Below are 24,725 nucleotides of genomic sequence, written 5' to 3'. Positions count from 1 at the left end.
CATTTGTCTGAAGGCGCATGTGTGTCCGCTGAAATATTTACGAGCTATTAGTGCAACAAGAACAAATAAGAAGTCAAGATGCGTCTCGGATGCCGGATCACAAGCGTCTTTTAGCACGTAAGAGATTGAAGACCGCTGCTGAATTAAGCCTAAATAATTAATGTCTCATCCCCAGTTATTCCCGTACCTTTTGATCTTGTTACATATATCTGTTAATTATTTTATGTTAAATGCGATCTTATTGATCTTTGGATTTAATTATAATTTAAAATCATAACTCTATTAGAGTTAAACGTGAATTCATTTTAATCTTCCAAAAGTTTTATTGTTCCTCTTCTATGTTTAAAATAGGCGAAAATTAAATGAAAGAAAATAAATATATAGACATAACAAAACACGTTCCGTTTTATGTTTCTAATTGGCTTAATCAAAATGGTACGTTTTAATGGAAATTACACATAACTTGACATAACTAGGAATAATAATAACATCAATGTATGAGACTACATTAAGATTTTAGCCACATGTTTACTAAGAGTTTTGGGTGGTGACTGTGCCCAAAAGCCGAGTTTTATAGGAAAAATACTGACACATTCGACAGCAGAGTGTATTAGCAGTTTAATTCGACGAACAAATGTGAGGATGAATTAATCCCCTACGCCATATTAAGCGTGAAATACTGCCAGCATTAATGCAGTACGTAATTTAATTTCATGATGAAAATCTGTTTAATGAGCCCAAGTTAATGTCTCCGCCGTTAACAAATAAAGGCGCAGCGCATTGACAAATTACTTAATTTTATTAAGTGGTCTTACAGTCGCCAGAGTGCAGTGTTTGTTCACTAGCACGTACTTATTTACGACGGGATGCCGCGACCCTAGCTCTATTCGCGGTTCATAATGTACAAATTCACTGAACTGCTATATTAGCCGACTGCTACAAAGAAACGGTAATGGACCCTCATATATATGCAAATAAACTTTCCAAATGCGTTTTAAATTAAAATAATCCCGAATTTATATGTAAATTTGTGACCGCACTTTGTCCTTCGCGGCTTCTCGTTCCGAAATCGATTACATTACACGGATTCGAGCTTAGATCCGACTCGGATAAGTTTAATGAAGGGTTTTACTAAAACGGGGATCCTTTAGTACAATCTACTCGATTGGTGATTCTATTCGCTCTCGGTTTCACTTTTAGTTCAAACAAAAGACCGAAATATAATTGTTGAAGTGCTTAAAATATTTGTTTTACCATCAACGTGTTTTACGTCGGTCGGCACGAATGTAGTTTTATAAAAGATAATATAAACGACGGTTTTATTTAGTTTTCCATTACGAATGCCACGATTATCTTAATTTTTATGTGCTTAACCTTTTAGCCGCGTATTATCTTATAATATAAAAGCAAAAGGCTACGTTTAACAGACCACCCGCACATTTCGTCTATTTCGTTTAGATCTAGATATACTCGTATCCCCCTTACTTATGTCACTCCAATTAGTCATGATTAACTTTAATTTATAGGACTGTTTAATGGTCCATTAACCGAGTCACTAGTACCTAACGACTTGGTGTTGTGAAACTACAATTCCATAAAACACTTTCATCCAATTAAACAAGACGTTGATATTTGATCTCAATACGTTAATTGTCACTCTTTATTAGAGCTTATTACTTAAAGCAATTGTATTAGACATGGAGTCGGTAACACGAAGCCCTTATCTCGTAAATCACTAAAGACGGGCATTAAAGGAAAGAGGTGTGTTTTATATTTTTCTCAGAGAGAAAATGTTTAAGCTTAATTTCAGCAGACATTCAGTAAGGTTTCATTTCGCTGAGAACGTGAAGTACGACGTTTTGTTTGAGATATTGCACATTTTGCCGCTCACCGTGTTTGTGCTCTGATGGTATCTCACTACATTTTGAAATGCCGAGTGTTAGGTTTTTGTATCAAATAACAAAACACGCGATAGCAGGCTTTTCTTCGAGACTTTAAATGTTTTGTATTTTTAGATTCTTTTCTGCTTAGAGGTCTAACTAAACTGGTTTATTTGGTAACGTTACTTGTTTTTCTCTTTACTCGGATACTTTACAGTTTCCTTTCAGTTTACTCTTTTAAGCTATTCCAATACTCTTGGTAAATGATTATGCGGTTTGATATAACAATAAACGCCAGTTGTGACCAGACAAGAGGACATTAAACGATGCCCTACGGTATCTTTATGGCTATCAAAACCGGTCCCGGTATACCTACAAATACACTCACTAGTCGTTACCGGTAGTCAGTCAAATGCCAGGAAATAAAACAGACGAACCTACGAATTGGTTTTCCCTAGACATTTCGCTGCGATACTATGGCATTTGTTCTGCCTAAAAGGCCGAATTCAGACCTAAACTGGATGAATTTAGCTGGCCTGTTGGTGAAGTGGTTAGTGGCAATGACTGCTGTATCGGGCGTTGTGGGTTCGATTCCCACCTAGAACATTTTTTTTCTGATGAGCATGATTATTTGTTCAGCTTAGCTCAAATTTATCTATATTATGTGTATATTTAGCTATAAATACCTAAGTATTTTTATTAGTTGTTAAGAATTTAAAATACAATTATTTGCTTCATACTGAAATATAATAAAAAAGCTATTAATGCTGCAACAGTTTCGAAACTCTTTTTCGATTTCTCCTTGATGTTCATAAGTTTTTAATATACATGATGTTTTTATTAATTTATCACCTTTCTCTATTAAAATATTTTATGAGTTTTGCTTTAAGATGACATGTAATGGATATGGTTATGATTCAGTGGGTTTTATCGCTACTTATATGTCGAAATAATTTTACGACCGCTAATTTTATAAGCTTTTATTTTCAATATATTAGATTAATGTTTTACTTGCACGTTATATGTATGCTATAATAGAATGTTGGATAAACCTTGTGAATGTCATCTGGAAATATTATAGCTAAGCTCTTTATGGATTGAATGATAAATTGTTTCCAATTTGTCCGGTGACAGGCACTAAGGAAAGCTTTCGGTAACAAATGCTTATGTTTTGAATGCACGCAATGTATGAGAATAGCTAAAGTAAAAATATATTTGTATTATGTAACGTGAACTATTACGTAATGTGTGAGCACAGATTAGTGACGTCATTCCACTATTTAATGACGTGTGGCTATGGAGAGGATTGTAGAGTTCGCCGTTTATCTATAGATATTATATTAATCTATTTCAAAGTTCATTAGTATATGCTAATTGGCAATAGAATGCTCTATATTATATGCAAACCTTCGTTACTAGATTTGTTTGAATCATCAAAGAACGAGGCAAAAGTATATAACAATTATGAACTGATTTCAAATGCATGAATACAAAATTATGGCTTTAATTTTCTATTAAGAATTAATGAGGTCTGATTATGAATGGGTACAAAATTTTAAAAAAATCTAAAGACAAGATGGAAACATTATAGAATTTATTTAATTTGGGTTTGAATTTTAACATAACTTATAATTTTTACTGTCGTTTATTTATACACAAGGGCTGGCAGACGGGAATCTTAAGGGAATGCTTCATTAATCATCACCCCTAATACCCGGGGCTAAACGAACATGTTTAACCGGAAGCTGAGAAGCCGACTTTTACATTTTCAACCGTACCCATAATCCTGATTCATCGGAACGACACAGAACGCAAATAAATTGTACCCAGTCCCTGACGTATACAAATTGTCAGGGTTATTTTTGAAGGTCATTTGCGGTACAATAAATTATGCAGGAACTTGTATAATTTAATAGGAAATTTAGGCATTTCTTACTCATCGACTTATCTTAAGTGATAATCTTTACGAGGATTTTATTATTTCTGAGAAACGTTTATTTGAACATTTAGCGTGATATTTATGTGTTTTGACAAAAAAAAAAAACGTTAATTGATTCCAATAGTCTTCAAAAATTTTACGCTTCGCGGAATGAATAGGAGATCTTTGATGACAAACTTTTAAACAGTTTTCTTTGCTTTTATCGCATAAGAAAAAACAAAGAAATCGAATTTAAATTTTGAATACTGAAAAAAACCTCTTTAATGTTTATTACTTGATGTCTACTACTCAGACAGTTTGTGTATTGTCTTAGATAGTTCACAAATAACTAGTATTGAGTTACGAAAACTAACAGCCGGTAGTTAATCATACACAATCTTCGATCTAAGTGTAGTGTACGGTGGATCATAATTAACGTGAGCACTGACACGTAGTGGCCAGGGACCAACCAACTCCTAAACCAACACCAGCCATTGTTAAAGCGGGATAGCACTCTATGCAATGTAGAGCGCCGTCTCGTTTCCTCAAACAAAAAAGAGGTTTATTTCTTAACTTGGTAGTAGGAATCCAGGAAACGTTCTGTACATATCAGAACCACGATCGCTTGTATCTACCGTCAAATGTGTTTAAGAACCCTTAATTGCCACTAATGTTAGAAAATTTGAAGACCGGTGTTTATCATTAGGAGTTATCAATCGATCTGCTTACAAAGGCATAGGAAAGTAAATATGGATGGTTTTGGGAAGAAACTTACAATTAAATATGAATTAAACTTTTTTTTAGGTTGATGAATGTGTTTATTTAATTATTCTACTTCTATATTAATAACACGACGATGACTACTTAATACAGTAGCAGAATTAACTTAAGGTAAACATTGACAGCCAATAATGTAACCGATTGATGCCCGAACAAACTTTATTCAGTTTTTATTCTGATTTGAGATATAAAGTTAACGACAAAGGTCCAGTCAGAAAGTCTTGAATTTATTACTCAGTATACTTCCATTTGGTAGACCTGTATCACAGATTACTAAATAGTTGCCTGCATTTCGATTGCCTCAACTTCATTTCAATATAATACAAGTCGAGCCTTTATTCTTAGAAGATGCAAAGTCTTCAAAAAATCTTATTTACAAAACACGTAAGAGGCATCACTTAAATTGACAGAATTCTTTGAATGTACTCAAGGGTACAAAACTGTATTTTCGTACATCAAAGGGAACAAAAAGTGCTGTAGTAGGCTTTTTCATAAGCTGATAGTCGACTCACCTCGAGTTTTTGCTGTTCAGAGGATTCTCCCCTAACAGTTGACCCTTCTTGTCTTATTTAGGCGCGTCTGAACGACCCCTCCCGACAGGGGTGCAAATTATAATTTATTTCATAACATCACAAAGAAATTTCTTGAATAAACAAGTTCATAGTCGCAATTTTAAACAATTACTGTCGGAGATTTCTTTTTAAGGTACGGCCCCATTATTTATGATGAAAGATGATTTGATGTGAACGTTATTTAGTTAGTAGTGTACATTTATTAATTGTTACTATTTTTCTTTATAAGATGGAACTATAATTTATTTTTTTCTTAGTTGGTGTCAGAGGGAGATAACAAGATCCTCTAGAGGGAGAGAAAGCTTTGTAGTTATGATGACGTGTTTAACGTACATGTTGTATATCCTTTAACTTTATCAATACTGGCAATATTCTTCATCTCAGTTAATTGCTTTTCATACAAGTTGATTGTTAGTTTCTTCGGTTTCCGTAGTAACGTTACTAACCGCCCTACTTTGTTGTGTTCCCAATACACACTTGACAGGTTTCTGAGTACCTACTGTTCTCAAGCTATTGTTATAAAATAACTACAATACGAAATGTTTCAAAAAGAATTGAACGAAAACATTTATTGTACAAAACCGTTCAAAGGTGTCTGTCTTATAGATTACGTTAACTGTTTACATAGGTTTGATGAAAGGAAACCCACTCTTGTTTAAATTAAACTAGATTTTGCACGCGGCTTTGCCCGCCTACATCCAGGCGGGAAAAGTCGTGAGCTACGGTTAGACTGAAAAATCCTCCTTAACGAAGTGGCATAAAATAGAGATATTCCAATGTGTCAGCTACATTCATACCAATTGTCATCGAAATCGTTACAGCCGTTCGAAACCGAACGTACAAGGGTAACATACACACACTCACATAAATGTGATGTCTCAGTTTTTGTACTAAGACAAACGACGTACGGATCACCACGACCATGCATGGCAGTCGTACTTTGGAGACTAAAATCGAATCACTTATAAGACTTGCATGGACTTGAGTACAGAGACTTCACAAGATGGGTGTTAGCATTATCAAAATGTAGCAAAACCTCATTTCAATTGCTATCCACTTAAAGCATTCTGAGAAAATTCTATATCGCATACAGCGAATTGTATACGCCTTGTAACATATCAAACCTACTTTCTTATTTCCTCTTACTTTTTAGTGAGGAAGACTGATGTACGTTTCTTCATATAGAAATATGCATGAAACCAACGCTTTACGTATCTCTAGCATTCCCCAAATTGTACGAAACGTGAGTGGGAGACAAATTTGTTCACTCACACATTTTTCCTCGAGCACCAATATAGAATTCTTATCGAAGAGAAAACTTTTTATATGCGTAACATGATAACTTACTTTCCAATTTAAAAATTGCGTGCCAATTGCTTGGAGTGAATATTAATAGCGTGAATGTTCAGTCGCTTTTGGTACCGGCCTTATTTAATGCAGTATCAATGCAGGGCTAAGTGCTTCGATTGCGAATAAATTTATGTGTGAATGTTTTGCGGGTGCAATTTTATTTTTATTGTGGCTATAAATATGTTTTGATGAGCTGTTAGCTCCGTTGAATGCATATCAATAATGCTTTGTTTTGACGGTAACTTTAAGTTTTCTTGGGGGCATTGTTGTAACGACAATGTGTTTATGCATAAATAATTGACCACAGTTCACTCAACAAAATTATTAACTTCTGAAGAACAATTCACAAGTGAATTAGACAGTACCTACAATTGTGCTTATCCTTGAATTTACGTAGATTGAAGGGTACGCAATATCATTTGATGACTTCTCTGCTTACAAAAGGGCAGCGATATGACCAAATACATCTACATAAATAGTAGCTATCTACAGTATCTACGTCACACAAAGGTCCGATATTTCCTGCGGTCCATCTCCCGATATCACCAATGATTTGAAAGGACTTTATTCATATGAAAACCTTATAAAAGATATGTCGACAGAATTTCAACTGTGCGGAATATTCAGTGGGATATTTACGTAGGATCGTCAACCGTCACTACCTAGCAATATGTCAAATATTTCTCGTCGAGTTTCCCTTCACGTATATTGTTACTGCTTCGTTTGTAGAAAAACTTCTGTGAAAATAGAAGTTAAGAATTCCTTGCTCGGAATTTGCTGTTTCAAAGGTACGTAAACAAAGGCGATTTTTATAATTCATTTGTTTTTGCGACAAAGGGTCGTACGGTCGTACCTGGAGCGTGTAAACACTTAGATGTGAGAAATAATAATTCGCTTTTCATTTTGTTGCGTCATTGCGAAGCTTGGCAGAGTCTGAAGGGCCGTCGATGGTGAGTGGCTCATACTTTATTATTGGCTCGCTCTTGTACTTGCAGGGGAATGTAAAATGAGGTCACGATTTATCGGTACATACTCAGTTTGTACTGTAATTAGAAACAGATACAAACAACCAGTCTTTGTGAATCAGTTATAATTAAGCAAGAAGCTCTAATATCAAAATCTTTCAAAAAAACACACAAAATAATATAAACGTATTTGTCTGTACTTCTAAAATATTTATATCATGATTACGAACAGCTAAAATAACAATCTGATAATTATTTACAAAATTATTTTCTAACATCAAAGTTGAACATGAAATACTATTTTTCGAAATTATGTCTATTTCTCAAAACAAATTTAATCTCAATTTGATAATCCTCTCAAACATATTTTCTTTCTATAGCGTAAAAATATTGATGAGAATTCAATAATAGAATAGGTTTAGCCCGCAGCTCCACCCTCGGGTTATCAGAAGTCGATTAAAAAACCGGTCAAGTGCGAGTCGGACTTCTGACATGAGGTAATGTGCAAAAAGGCAAAAGAACAAATCATTTGGGTGATATTTATACATTTCGGGAGACCAAAAAAATATTTTTCGACTAATAAATGTATGACTGTGTTTGTTTGTTTGTTTTTTGTAACCGACTTGGACTTTACCTACTTCTTTTTAGTTATAATTACTATATGTTGGTACTATAGTGGCAACAGAAACACATAATCTGTCAAAGTTTCAACTGTATATATAGCACGGTTCATGAGATACAGCCTGGTGTCGGACAAAAAACAGTAATAGGGCTTCGTTTTCAATTTTTGAATACAGAACCCTAAAAATTATGCGACTACTTTTTTCTATACCTTTTATCGACAACCTCTTAAGTCCTTAAATTGGATGTCACATAATTTTCATACAGAGTTTCATGATCATCGCTGCAGTAATCCATACTAATATATAAAGCTGAAGAGTTTGTTTGTTTGAACGCGCTAATCTCAGGAAGTACTGATCCAAATTGAAAACTTATTTTTGTGTTGAATAGACCATTCATCGAGGAAGGCTTTAGGCTATATACCATCACGCTGCGACTATACAAAGGAAAATGTGAAAAAACAGGTCAGGTATAAATCATAACTTATATCTTCTATCCACGGGGACGAAGTCGTAGGCAACAACTAGTTTAGACATAAAAATGTAACAAGCAAACAGACAAACAAAGAGACTAATTTACTAACATTTATATGGCATCGTTGAAAGAAGTACCGGTATATCATAAAACAAAACTATAATACATTAATATCTTAGAATGACTATTCTCGAAGTTCAAATGTTTTTTATTCACATTCAATTAACTTCAAACTATCAATTACAATTGGAGTAGCGTTCGTTTTTTTAGACACAAAAAAATGTAATAAAGAATGGTAAATTGTAGCCGGATTCTGTGGTTACAAATAAGAATGGGTTTGTGGTGCGTTGGTCATTAAGAATGAGATATATTGTATACGGTAGCTTCGAGCAGTTATCACAACGTCGTTGGATAAAGAGGACTTTATTACAAAACAACATATTTTTGAAGTCTTTGGTTCCTGTAATTTTGTTGATGAATTTTATATTAAGGATTACGTATTTAAAGGTCAAAACGAAACCTTATAAGGTACTGAAGCTCCACCGTCTGCCTGTCCGTTCATTAGTCTGTTCGTCGTTCTATCATCGGGCTATATCTGGTCGGTATATGACATGTATGTACTTCGGGTGCCGTTAAAACAAAAAATAATAACATAACAACAAACATACAGGTGAAACCACATTTGGTAGAGTCAAAAATTGTATGGGTGCAAAATTTTTGCCAATTGCCTTTCTTTTGCCTATACGGAAACCTGGTCATCAATTTGACTTCCACTTGACTTCTTTTTTTTAAATTAAACAGCTAATATGTGCCTTGAAAACCATACGTCAAAATAAACTTCGTTTTGTATGTCTCTTGAAGGAAATAAAACACGCGACACACTTCCTACTTTTTATATATTTCTCACATATAATTCGCTACGTGGAATATCCAACGCGACATAAGTGTCAACGCGTTGACAGCCACTATCAAGTGTCCAAAGTTTCCGTGCGTAAAACCCGTTACAATTTTATTTACAGAAACTGCTAGCAAAAAAACAGAAAAAATATATAACAAAGATGTATTATAATAATATATACGATTTACATACATTAGGACTAACGTGGATCGAAATAATTGAAACAAAACGAGTGACATTTTGTTATACGTCACGCGATATACAAAGATTACCTCGACCGGGTGGTTCGTGATGAAAAATATTACGCTCGGTATATCCTTACTAATATAACGTAATAACGTTGCGTATTTTATTATTGTGAGATTAACTAAGAGAATGTATTAGGCACATACATTATGCATACTGTTATTTGAGAGCTTATTACTTAAATGTATTTGAATGTTAACAGTTATTTTTCGAAATGCTACAAGACACTGAACTAGGAGATATTTTTCATTTGTAATAGGTATTAGATTAACATTTTTATTGGTGGTATTAAACGGAGAATTTCCATTGCTTTAAACAGCTTTTAAACTGTCTTAAGGTTCATGAATTTATAGAATTGTGTCTTTTAAAAGGAAAGTTTAAGAAGAATTTACAAGATTATTTCTACTCAAATAGTAATTCGTGAAATATCGCAATAAAATCAGATAATTTAAAATTATTAACAGATTTATTGCACGATTTATGATGTCAAAAAGTGTCACTTTTTCATGATATTATATAATAAGTATAATAAGTACCTACTGTGGGAATCAACGTCAATTTAATATTTTTATTTATTTTAAAAACTTTCGTGAGGCGGAAACTTATTTAATAAGTTTTCAAGCGTGTTTATTGACATAACCTGACTAGTTTCAGACCCAACCGGAGTCCTTAATCAAAAATGAGCTGTCGCGGCTGCCAGATCGTGAATCAAACTATTCAATATTTATCAAGCAGGAAATATCGACAGAAATACCTAATAATATAGCTGTCGCCATAAATCAAACAAGTATATAATTAGAACTGTTATCAACATTGAAGAGAATCAAAAGTTCACACACGAATGCGTGAACATTATTCACTTTGTCTTCGCAAATAAGTGAGGCAAAAGAGGCAAGAGAGGCAAGAGAGGCGACACTCGGGGTTGGTCACGTAAGGGTATTCAACGATCGCACCGTACTTTGAGCAATAATTGAAATAAAGCTGGTGACATTACTCGGGTTCGTCACGCACACCTTGATGTATTGTGCTAAGGTAGGACTCTTACAGGATTTGTTGGCCGACTCCGATTGAGATCTCTTACGTATTTTAGCTTTGATACTGATACATCAAGTTTATGCGAAAACAAAATGTGTATAAGGTGGTGGAACGTATGGAAACTGGGGCTAATAATGTAATTTACGGTAAAAAAGTGTAAGGGTAAGTGACGTCTGTTACCTAATTTATTTGTTTGCACGATAGAAGAAAACGTCTCTTATACAATATTCTTTAGGAATCTGTCTTACAAACTATTTAGATATTTTTAGTAAAATACTTAATACCAACAGCCATGCTTTAAAAGCTCCTAATACAGGAAATATACACTAATATCTCACAATAAATAAACGATCTTTTATACATTTTCTATCAACAGAACACTTTGGTAAAAAGAAAAGAATATTCGCATTTAAATTAATGTCATCAATTAGTACTTCCCGTCACAGATAGCTATCAAAAGAAGAAAAAAATATTCGAAATTCTTTTATCTTTGAGATATCTTTAAGTGGTAAAACAGACTTTAAGATATAATACATATTAAGGTGATAAGAAAACATTTAAAACACGCCGTTAATTATGGAGGAAGAGATTGTAATCACGGTGGGACAAGGTTGTTTACCGTTGGTTGTGACGTCATACAGTATGAAAGTAAGAATGCGTATACATTGAGACACAAATTTTGAATGTATCTGTTTTAAATTCTGTTAGGTCTGAATCAAGGTGCATAGTCTAACTAATGCATGTCGTGTGACAAGCGTGGTTGGAATCTTAATTTTTAACGAATAAAAAAATAGAAAAAGAATAATAAATATTTGTAAAATTTTAATTGTGAAAATATTGTTCGACATTTCTAGGAATGCTAAATTTCATCTGCATTAATAATTGGTTTGGTAAAAATAATTTAATCTTTATTAGTGCAATATGATTATTTTATTCTATTTTATTACGTTTTGCAGTAAACACCATAATATTACCGTACATATTTATTCACATACACGGTGATTTTTTAGTCGTCTTACAAAAGCAGCCCAGTTCATGCATCCGACGTAAAATACCCCTAGGCGCGATTATTTTTTTTTTATCATCAACTAAGATAATATGTACGAAGAAAAATGAAACAAGAGAAATCTGAAACATACTCTTAAAAATGATAAAAAACGCCGCCGCCCGCGCCCCTCACCATTGTTACAAGGCTCAGACCGCGCTCGCAACAGAGCTGTGTTTCTAAAACTACGAATTGCATAATAATATTAAATAAAAATTGCATTTTAAATTTATTCAAATCTCATAAATACGTATTGTTTTATCATGAACGTGTTCTTGTCATTGAATACATGAACTGGGCTGATTTTGTAAGACGACTAAAAAATCACGGTGTATATTGAATTACACAGGTAGTGTGTCAGTGTAAACGTAGCATAAGAGAAGGCAATACTTAACATCCATTAGCAAAGAGTAATGCTCGTACAAAAGAATTTTAATGTTTGTTATGACACTTTACACGAAGCTTAAAGTTAATTAATTTTGTATTAAATTGGTAATCTTCAACTCTATATTCACTATATAGTTAAACTGATGGTTTTTAATTATTTTTCTTAAAATTGACTCACTTAATCAAAATCATAAAAATAATATTATACGTATGAATGAAATAAAGTACATTTGAGTTTCGGTAGAGATTTTGAGTAGGCCGTCAGTCAATCAATCATTAGATTTTGTAATGAATTGAAGTTTATTATCCAAGCATAACCTGATCTCTAAATATAGGTGCCTAACGTGATGGAAGCGGTATCTTGTTTCTACGGTTGCAAATCTCGCAATGTAAATCTCCCCTTACACCAAAACACCTTCCTTTCAACGAAAAATATTTATTTTAATTTAATAATCTAAAAGCATCTAAACCATTCAAGGATTACCCTACAGATACGATCTCACTTCGGATTCACATCCGTAGCAGACGCGAAGCTTGACAACCTAAATAATGGACCCAATTCATTACCGACCTCAGTTGGAGACGCGATGAAATTTTAGACCTCTTATTGTTAAACACTCGGTGCTATTGTTACCAAGGCAAGTTCACATGTAACTAGACCCTTTGTCAGAATCTGCTGGTGACGTAGGCCTGGTAAGATAAATGAAGGTTTTGTATCGATACTGGCTGTTTGCAGTTTGTCTGAGCATCTCTATTAGATTAATTTTGTTGATGATTTACCGCTCGTGCAATATTTGAAATTGGAACGTAATTTATTTAAGAATAAAAGATTGCAAATATTTTATTCAAGTTGCATTTAGTTTAAATTTTTGAAAATAAATTAAATAGTCCAAAAAAATAATTTCCTTAAAAAAATCTTCTATTAAATTCTAAATTAGAATAATTTGTCAAACAAAACTACACTTTTACAGAATAGATACGACAAGAATGCATAATATAAAGTCGTTTAGTCGCCTTATATTTACCGACAAATAGGCGTAAACAATATTGAAATAAACTATCATTGTGTGGGTAGAAATAGACAAAAGGGCCAGAACCATAGAAATCTAAATAACAAGGTAATAGAAGTGCCAACGCCGCGTGACCTTGTCGCCACACTGGTGTCTTGGACGACACCAGCGCGCGAACTTACGCTCAGTCGCTCGCGGATCGTCGTCACAGCAAGAACCACTAAAAATGGTGTTTTGCGGCGTTTCTCAGGCTGGAAATTCATCTGCATCGTGTAATAACATAAATAAATAGATAACATTTTATCGGTAAGTAAATTATTGCAGTAATATTGATGTTATTGCAAAATTAAATTTCAAAACATAACCTTCATTATAAACCATATTTATATCGCACCATCCTGCAACAATTGCATTCTTTACTAATCATTGCCTCTGCAGTAAGAGACTTACAGAAATGCACCGTTGTAAAAAGAGAAATGTATAACGAAAAATAATATTTATCAATGCGATCGTATTTGTAGTGGTACGGCCGCACAAAACTGTCGGAAATAGTGATGTGGTTAAGTGCGGACAAATTATCCAAAATTAACATTGTATACGAAAAGTAACAATTTTAATAGTCGTTTGTTTTTGTGAACATATTATTGAATATATTTTTATTTCAGAATCCCGCAGGTTGCAAATAAATACAAAAGACAAGTGGATGACTACCACGGGTAAACGAAATTGGTACCCTACAACTTAGGCCGAATATACACTATGAAATTAGTTGCATGCTTGATAACTTGCCGCCCGCCGCCCCGCCCGCGCCCCTCTCCATTTTTACGGTTCGGACCGCGCTCGCAACTGAATGTTTCAAAAAGTACGCCTTGCGCTATAGCATAGCATTGAATAAAAATTGCAATTTAAACTTATCCAAATCTCATAAATACCTATTTTTTTATTATGAACGTTTACTAGTCATTCGATACATGAACAGGGCTGCTTTTGTAAGACGACTAAAAAGTCACCGAAAAGACACTAAAAAGTATACCAAACCTACCTAGGTACCAAGTATTTCTTAATAATATTTTTTTTTGTCAACCGACAATTAGCGATTTTTTTTTTTGTAAGTGGGTACATATTATAATGTAATCCATAGAAGAATACAACAAAAAACATTGTCACTCATAATTTCGTCTTTCATTATATTTCGGATCCGTAGTCAATCCCTAGTGTAGTTTACGTAATCACTACAACTAATGCAAAAAAATGCAATGACTGTGTGAGTTAGTAAATCCATACAACGACAAAGTCAACCTTATTGCATTAGACGTACGGCCTAGTATTGTTTGCTTGGTCTTCTCGATGTTAATGTTTGCGTGATTGCGTAGTTATTTGCTGTGAATGTGTTGAAGCCCCGCCCACCGGCGACATGCGTTTCGATAGATCGCCGCGGTGTATGCCATTTCTATTACCTTGTTATTTAGATTTCTATGGCCAGAACGCAACGCCTGTTAATTTCGACGTGTAGGTGTCAGCAAGTTGTATTATACAAAATAATTATTTTCATACGAGACGAAAGTTATTATGATCTTCATTATACTCGGTTAGAGAATAAAACATAATTCATTGCGTAATTAAATAATGTTATACTTTACTACATTTTATTAGGCCATTATTCAGGCCTCGCGCCTCTGGGCCTTGGTCGCCGAGACTCATAGTAGTCCCAATAAATACTAAGCCCTTGAGGTCACTACACTAAACTTAGGCTAATATACGATGCTGTAGGAAGGAAGTAATAAAAAATAACAAGCAGAAAATAGTTCTCTACTCTGTTGTAAATCGATTAGCAGGTGCCAATAGTATTAGTTGATCTATAAACATGATTCACACTAGATTACAAGTCTTAAGGTGCGTTTCCGTGACGTTTGTGTTCTGTAGCAATCCTCTAAAACGACGTTAAATGGTCTTAAACTTGCGGGTTCCGATCGGCCGCATTGCACGGAACCGTACCTTTATAACCGAAATGATCGACTAGGACCGGTCTTTGACTCAACGGCTTATCGAATTTAAAATCAATGGTGCGATAACGTCCTCATGCATATTCGTCTACTTAAACGTAATCCAAATGAACGATTAGAGTCTCGTGCGCAGCGTGGGCGCGGATTAACCTTCACTCGAAACACAGCCCGACGAATTAAAAAGAACTTTATCTATGTACCTCTGGCGTAATTATAATGCCGTAAGTCAGGTGACGGGGCTTTTTACAACGAATTAGGCCGCTATACAACCTTATTATAGATGTATATCACGTACTGGCTGGCAGAACTCGCACACTTTTTTAACTTTAGTTTCATCGGCATTATTTCGTTCGAAATTCAAATTGTTAATTTGCGAATCGTTTTTTTTTTCACGAATCAAAGATGGAGTCCCTAAAAGAGTTCACATTTCAAAAAATAAAATAGTTAATTGCAGGCAAATTGTAAAACGAATAAAAAGAGATAGAATTACACGAACGCCGACTGAGTATTTTACAATTAGTGGAACAAACGAACAACTTAACTCGTAGAACGTAAAGCGCTGTGTACCAAACGTATTTGCTACAATAGGTTTAAATTCCAGTTTAATTCCGTTTGGACGGTTTAAGTTTAGGCCGCTACAGGTCGGCCGCCTAGTAAATTCATTACATAATTTAAAATGCTAATGGACTGTCGTCTGGCCGACTGGCAGATGAATAATGTAATGAAACAACCGATTCCGATCTCGTTGTACGATGATTGAAGACTTTGTACTAAGTTCACAATAAATACAAACTGACTTGGTTCTCAAGTAGTTAGGTATGTCGTTAGCATTGTGTTATTGTAAAGCTGATCTAAAATATGTTTTGTTTCGATCTATTCTCTCTCTAGTCTTTATTTACGAAACGTGACCATTTATTTAAGAAAAATATAGTTCTATTTATCTTTTATTTTGAAACTTACTCAAATTCGACAAAAAAAATAATTCCATCTTTTTCTCTATTACTTACTTAATTACATAATTATGTTCCCCATTAAATACCCATTACAAGCTTAAAAAATACAAATTTTCACTTGACTTCAAGAATCTTACGATAAAAATCTTTTTTTTGTTCGCCCAACAAACTACCTTAGACCCCATGACTCAGTGAATCAATAAGTAAGAAACCAATTTTCCTAGCACGCCTACAACCACGTAATTGGTCACAATACAGTAATGACGTCCGATACGTCAATACGAACGTCAACTCGACGTGACGTATCTGTTTATTAAGAAAAATGTGACATTTATTGTAAGTCAATAATCCCGCATGTGGGAGTGCTACTGGACAATTGTCCGTTTGTCCGTCTGTCCGTCCCTCTGTCGGTCAAACTCTCACGACTCACTAATCAGTTGACATATGCCTTCCTTGTCATATTGACTTTACGATGTTATTATATTAGTTTTATTGTACCCTCTAATGTTGGTGTCTCTCTTTTCAGAATTGGAGTTCCAGTGCGACTTAAAATGTCATAAGGTATGCTTTGTTTTCTTTTTTACTCAAGAGATGAACATATTAGATGACTATTGAATATGGAAATCAATTTATTTTTTACTGATTACAGTGACTGTGCTTGATTATTTAGTATTTCTTTAAAGAATGTCAAAAACTTCTTAGAGACATAGAGGCCTTATAATTGGCAAATATGCAAACAAAAGTTCTCGATTCCTGTTCCATGGCAAATAATCAAAACCACTGTATTGTAAAACAAAAATTCAAAACAATAAAATGAAATTTCGGGATCAATATTTCTGTCCGCTTCATTAAAACTGTGAAAAATTAAGTAAGCTCCCACTCACAGGATGTTCCGAAAACATCGGTAAATAACTTTTTGAAATCCCATAAAAGTTATAATGATCCTTCAGGTAATGCCTGCAAAGTTACTCTGTCATTTTAAAAGAGGATTTTAAAACATAAAATTTCAGCTTCATAAATAATATCGCATTGAACTGAAACATAATGAGGTCTATAAAAGTAAGTTAGACACAGCCACTTGATATTGATGCGAGGCTAGTGAGGGAACTTTGATTTATTCACAAACTCTCTGAGTTACGTTAGCCTAGTCCTTATTAAATCACTTCATTGTAAAATACTGCTATCAATTTTCGTAATTTACGACGCAGTGGAGATTCTTAGGAGATACGCAAGTCATTTTACGATATCTCTTGATTTAAGGTGCCAGGATTGGCGGTTATGACATATTTTAAGCTGATTGGATTTAGAGTACTAGTATGGACTGACGGATATAAAGTGTTCTCTCTGTTGATTTATCTATTCTTAACAATTGCATTATAAATGAACAAATGCTAAGTATTTTTCCTTCGTGTTGTAAATCCGTTATGAACTACCCGCTGCAGGAACTAACGTATCTAATACCAGCGTCAGACTTAATCGCTTCTGGAAAATACCACTATTTTCCAAGTCCATTGCATCAATGGAGCAATGCGTCTCGATAACAATTATTGTGTGCAGTATCCGCGCAGTATTTACTGTGGGCACAGTGCACACTGGCGGACGCCGCCCCGGGCACAGGGCACCCGGCCACCCGGGCGTATGTCAATCGCCTCGCTGCAGATTATACTCTAATCCCCTTTCTCTCAACTAAGCCGCTTTCATTGCTTTGTGCTGAGACTGTTGCCGAAGCCTGTCAAGTGCCCCGAATCTGTTTAGACTGTGATGTATATTGTACGCACCACTTCACGGCTTTATTAAGTGATAGTCGTACTCTCTTGTTCTACACCAGTATCAACTTGCAACGTGTAGCCCGAGGCGATACTTTCAAGATAATTTATTGTGCAGTAGATAGTAAAATGGACAGGATAAAATATATTCTATTACTGGTCTAGAAGATAGCAGTTCGAGTCCCGTTAATTGATTCCGGGTGTACAGATACAGCGGGAATAATAGCAATATTTTATGATAAGTAACAAATCGCCGTGTTTTGTTGAAGTATGGTCATGTTTTTAAACTTGATTATGTTATTTATATTTCCGTTTTAATACAGAACCACGTATATTAATTACGTATAACAAGAAATTCATCTAAATTGGTAACACGTTCACATCTTTAAAAGGAGGTTATGCCACGACTATTTTTCTAAGTATTTACACACCATACAAGTAAAAGCAACATTAGTTTGTCAATCTAGCTCAAAATGTTGCTCAAAATCTATCTCCATTACTTACTCATGTAACTGAGTCAATGTTAGACTGAATTGAGGTAATAAGTGCCTAGACAGAATCAAATTATTCTCCTTCAAACACAAGTAACTGACTAGTAACTAGATATTTATACTGAATTATACAAGCAGTAACTTTATAACAACATTTGATGTAGATTCTATTCAAAGATGTTATTTTTATATTCAGTAGAAATTTTTAGAACCATAACTTTTTTGGAATAGGCAAATCAGTGTTTGGACTGTGTTGAAAATGTTGAAATACAGGTAATACAAACTTATTGTAAATACCTCTTCTGCTTAACACTTTTTTTTCTTGTCTATGATGTCCCATTTCTGGGCAAAGCCCTACCAAAAATCCTTACACGATTCCGTAACAACAGATTTTTTCTAAGAATAACCTATAACCAGTATTATCTATTTAGTAGCGTTTTCTGCGTATTAGCGGTATTAGATACTAAATAAAATATTGATAAAAATTTTTACTCGAAAAAATAAATACGACGTTCAAAAAAGATAAAGCGACAATGCAAAGCCCACCGCAATATAATACAGTACAGGAAAAAGACATTTTTCGCGATATCACGTAAAATAACCCGCGCGTAACAAAATGTCAAGTCGTAATCGATGGAGACCTAATGTGGGTTTAATGTGGCCCCGAGCCGAGACGCGTGTCCTGGCATCGCCCGTCGAGATTACCCCGTAATCCCCTTTCTTTGTGCCTAAGTCACTCCGGCCTTCCCTGTGTAAGCTAAGGACGCCATTTGGCCAATCAATTGCGATTTATAGAGCCTTAAAAGCATTCCAGTTTGTAATTTTATTAGATTTTTCACTCGACGTAGTTCTGTGAGCAATTCTTAAATTCTTAATTTTTGAATCACGATGTCGATGTTTACTTGTTCGAACAAACAGCTCAAAAGTGTAGATATTTAATGAATCTTTTGACTAGTAGGTCAGCGTGAGCGTGAAAATCAAGAAAATCGTTAAATAAACCCTAAGTTTGTATGTAGGGATGTTTGATCCTCTTTCACGCAAATACCACTGAACGAGCTTAGACGAAACTTTGCACGCAGATAGTTCATAACCAGGATTAACTCACAGGATAGTTTTTATCTCAGCGTTATGGTCACGTGGTATCATTTTCGCTTTGTAGCGGCTAACAGCTAGTTTTCATGATAAAACAAAACCTTTGCCAGAGCTTTAAATACCAGTTAATACAATAGATGATATTAGATAATGCAGTCTCCATACTGCCGTTACCGCAAGACAAGCACAGACATGACAGCTGTGGCCCTCCTCTAATCCACACGACTGACACACCGAAATCCTCGTTCCCAATCCACACTGATCCATTGTCAAGTTTCACTGCACTATTAATTTATACTAATACTAATTAATTACATTCTATTCTTTTGTTTTCATTGTTCGGTTTTTGAATGACTATTATAACAATGACAGTACAATGAGAAGTAACTGTTAGGAGTTTGCCATAGCTTAACAAAATGATTAAAATTATAATTACAATATAAATAAGACCAGGTTTTTGGAGAAAGACTTTTCTGAAATTCCATTCATTCAACATTTTTTGCACGATTCTTACTCTGCACTGACTTAACAGAGATTTTCTTATTATAAACTGAACTTAATCGAATATACCTTATTAAATTAAAATGACTGACGTATGGACATTGATTTATAGTCACATTAAAGGCTTATATTCTGCTCTTCTTGCTCCTCGCCATTTTGCTCAGCTACCGGTAATAACTGGTAACGTTTTTGCATAATGTCGTTGATGCTAACCAGGCGCCAAGTTGCTACCTCATTGATTTGTATTTCTTCCTGGTACTCGCACATAGTTCTTTTTTTTAAAGGTCGGCTTGTATTTTAAGTAAGTAATAGACCCCTTTAGGTACACGCTGTTATAAAATAGCCCCTCAGGTAACATTATCTAATCAATAAAATAATACAGTCGCAGTTGTTGATAGACAAAGCGCAACATCTGGCAGTAGGTCGAACTGAAAAAAAATACCTCAGCTAATAAGTCTTTCAATACAAACAATAGACTTACTACTTTTACAAAACTCTGTAATTAATGAAACGCGCCGGTCACACGTGTTACCTATTTCCACAGAAAGTTTATTTTATTTATTATCCAACAATATTTAAATAGAAATAACACCACATGTTGGAGTCAGGGATGCGTATCCTTAAAATTTGTTTGTCTTAGCCCCTGCAATAACAACGGATAACGGACCGGTACTGTGAGAAAATTTATCTGTTGTTCTGTATAGGGCAACACTCGTTTAGTTTGTTGTCTGTTCGTTATGAATATTAATCATTGTTTTAGTGGCTTGTCCGTCAAATGTGTAAACAATTGGTCGCTGTTTATTATTCCAGTGAATCGTTTATCAATCGACGAATAATCGTGTATCCATGGGATTTAATTACCGACGATTATGTCTACCAAAAAGTATTAATTACCAGAACATTCGATGATTTGAAATTTATTGTAATTTTCCCCGTTCATCTTTTTGCGTTCTTTGATTCGAAATTTGAAGTATCAGTTATAAAATAGAATAATAATTACTGTAACAGTATAAAGCGTTGGAAGTGGACTTAATGGCGTCGCTTCCGGAGTGCGCCCGCGCGCCCCCAGCCACGGAACTTCAATTTCCGTTCCAAAGCTGATTTTCCCTTTATGACAGCAACACTGCTTCTATTTATTTACTTTTTATTAAGATGTTTATTGACAGAAATTCTTATTCAACGTTTATTCAAAATGGATGGGATCCTTCTAATGAACATTGCTGTTGTTTCTTTGATCTTCGAAGTTACTCATCTACATCAGATCAAAGTGATATATTACATAATATTGTATCTAATTCCGCACTAAATTATTCCAATATCCTGCCTAAACTTGAGTATAAACTTAATTGATTTAAAACTTTGGGAAAGACAGTTTTGTTGACTGTGGTTTATTAGATAGATAATCTAGATATTATAGGATAAAATTACTTTAATTTGTCCTTAATACCTTGTACCAGATTACTTTATAAATAAAATATTAAAAATAAGAATATAACGCAAAAAACTATCTTCGCTTTATTTTTATCATACAAATACCAGACATCATAAAAACAAAGCACCATCTTAAATCCTGTAAACATCCAACATCCGATAATGCATAAGATGCAAATCTCATGACAAGGGTTGATAGAAACCCATCAATATACAATCAAGGCCCTCATACCGCTCGTTTACTTCTCACGTTAATACGAAATGAGTAAACCCGAAGAAGCTTACAGTAATAATCACGTTGTCTGGGCATTGATTTATCATTACCACGAATACATTACAACGTAACGACCGCCTGTCTTAACAATCCCGACCGACGCCGCTGTGCGTCATATCACTACGAATACCATGGAGTACGGACACGATATATTCATTCCTCCCAGCACAAATATAAATCTGTCGTGAGATCGTGTATTAATCGTCGTATTTGGTGAATAAATTTACTTTTGTTTGAGTTTGCTTTTGCTTTGGCGTTATTTATTCAGTAGGACGACCCGGGGCCAGAGTTGAGAGATACTCCGCTGTTTACATAACATTTTCGTGCCACCGTCTGAACGTTGCTCGCTGGTTTCCATCTACTTGAATTTATCAAGTATTTAGTTTGGTATTATTACGGCTACCTTCCTTATTGATTTTCCCGTTCTTTCTATTGATTCCCCTGATGTTCCGCGTAATTTTATTTGGAGTGTTTACTTTCGCATCCAAACTTCAGTCTGCGCAAACGTATTTCGACAAAATTTACGATAAAACACAAAGATATATTGGGCATTTTAGAGCAGCGTCGAACAAAGAACAACAATAATAAAAGTTTTAAAAACAAAACACATAGGTGAAACAATTGACCTATTTCACGCAAATTTCGCTGCAAAACTTGGACTGGAATTACACGCGAATTGTTACTGATACAACTTTATTTATTTCATTGTTTGACGCCCTCACAATGTGCCTTTATAAGTTATGCTATTGATGTGTTTACGATTTGTGGTATATTTCGCTGATGCTCGTATACTGAGGACGCCTGTTGCGTGGGCAATGATTTACTGCGATCGATCGTGCGACAATAGGAGGCTCCTCGCGAATACAGAACTACTGCCCACACTGCCGCTTGTTCAGCGTAGTTGTAAAGTGCTGGGGTATCTACATTGTTGTCTACCTTAGGAAGTTACAATTTATATTTCAAACTACTGGAGAGGTGTCGTGGAAAAATAACTTTACAAAGTATTTCTTGAGTTTATGTAAGTTTGCCGTGCCGTCTCAGGTAATGGCCATCTCAATGTTTCCCGCGGGTGTCCTAAGAAGCGACTAGATTATTACAAGAGCCGCCGCGTTCGCTTGTATTCTCACTAATAATATATATCATAGTCTGGTACGTTGATTACAGCAATATGGCCGGCATTTATCGTAACAGTACCTACATCTGAGCCTCTCATGTTCACCGGTAATCAATTACAGCTCGGCATGGTAATAATGATGATGATATTATATTACCATATTCAACTAAAATAAAGCGGTTGTACACGATATCGCTAATATGTTCCTAGAACGTAATGGGTAATGCTACTTCAGGTACAATGAAGTAGGATTGCAAAACGCAATTGTCTTTTCAACTTGTAATACAAGAAAGTTCTAAACAAAACACTTTAATGCAAGCGTGTTGTCTTGACGTGAGACTTTGTTCTACATTCTTGTTAAGCTAGCTCTATTAGTATCTATGAAGTCATTTAAACTGCTTTACCTGTCAGGTAAACGAAATCTACAGAACCCTAAGTGGAGCGAAAGCCTGACTGGATTTATTAAAGCCATAGCTTTTCAAATGTTAGAAACGAAAAACAAAACAAAATCACCATAAATAACAGTACTTCGTATATTAACATACAACATTCTCGCAACCACCAGACAACACTTCCTGTGTTCTATACAATGAATGTATTTCCATAATAAAGAAGATGCAAGCAATAAATAATTGGCATCGTTTTATTTCGTCTACAGATTACATTAACGTCGAATATAATAAGGAATTGCAACACCTATTTCGCATTCAAAATTAGGAAACTCTCTCACTGTAATGAAGGAACGGGGACGCCATTAAAATAGCGGATCATAAATAATTCAAGCTCGGGTTTGGCGTCGTTTCAAGACATTTCCACATTAAATTTCATGAGAGGTTCATTTTTCCGGTGAACGACGCGTGCGATCGTGCGCGCGCCCTGACGCCCAGCAAGCCGCACGCCCGCGCCGCGGCCGGCCCACCTCGACGCGGACACTATTTCACGAGTAATTGACCGTTTTGTCTGATTACCAGACCATTGGCTTTGCACCCATTCCGTACCTCCAATATAAATACGACTTACTGCCAGCCATTTAAGCGCACCCCAACTTATGAAGGCAAAAACACAGCTTTACATCGTAACCTTAAACTTTCTCCGATTTATTTATACAAACGACAACAATGCGCAATTCTCAAACAATTCTGTCTTAAGTATTTCCAGTCGTGGTGGAAGGAATCTTATTTGTTCGTTTTGTGTCGTCGCCTTAACCGCCGGGAGCTCTGGCGGGGACCACTCCGTTCGTTTTTATTTTTACGTCGTAAACCAAAGTCTACGAGTTATGAACGTTGATTTATATGTTAATGGTCTTTGCGACTGTCGAAATTTCATTTAGTCTGGAACTGTTACTTGTATGTAAGTGGTTGTTACTTCATAAGCGAGGGTTCCTCATGGTTCGGCGACAATGTGAAAACGGCCATCCATCATCCTAGTATCAAAATTTGAAGTTGACATAAAGTGGATGAGAAAATGATTGATGCGTCGGCGTGTCCCCAAAGCCATCGGCACTTACCGCAACTAAAGCATTAATTGAATAAACCTTCATTATTAGGCGTGTTAGCATGAGAAATAAATTGGGGTTCATGTAAATCGGGTTTAGTTCATAAACGAGATTCCTGGCGAGACAGATATCACTGTTGAAGTGAGATATACCCATTGTGTAGTTCGCCATCTTACTTTCATTTTGACTTCAATGCTGCGTTTGACTTAACCGGCATTGATCATTTTGACAGTATTTTTTTTCGGTTTGTTCCTGTCTACATATTTACAGAAGCGTAGATTATTCACACTGTCTATTCAATGCAATTTAACCTCGTCCTTATCTTGGCTGTACAAGTGCGAAATTAATACCTTATCCAAGTACATAATGTCCATGTGATGTTCATGTTGAAAACCAAATGCACGCGAAATTCCTAGTGTGGCCG

The 24,725-nt window shown here is 35.1% G+C and overlaps 1 protein-coding gene across 4 annotated transcripts in view; it reads left to right on the top strand.

Moving 5' to 3' along the window:
- Positions 1–24,725, top strand: part of LOC113499098 — a 268,950-nt gene that overhangs the window by 47,556 nt on the left and 196,669 nt on the right. For all 4 annotated transcript variants that reach the window (XR_003401064.1, XM_026879454.1, XM_026879453.1 and 1 more), the window contains exon 3: positions 16,664–16,698. The gene's annotated coding sequence lies outside the window, so the exon portion shown is untranslated. The remainder of the gene's footprint in view (positions 1–16,663; positions 16,699–24,725) is intronic.

This window comes from Trichoplusia ni, chromosome 11, assembly GCF_003590095.1.
Source record: "Trichoplusia ni isolate ovarian cell line Hi5 chromosome 11, tn1, whole genome shotgun sequence".
Classification (NCBI taxonomy): domain Eukaryota; kingdom Metazoa; phylum Arthropoda; class Insecta; order Lepidoptera; family Noctuidae; genus Trichoplusia; species Trichoplusia ni.
This window is presented reverse-complemented; position numbering and strand designations above follow the sequence as displayed.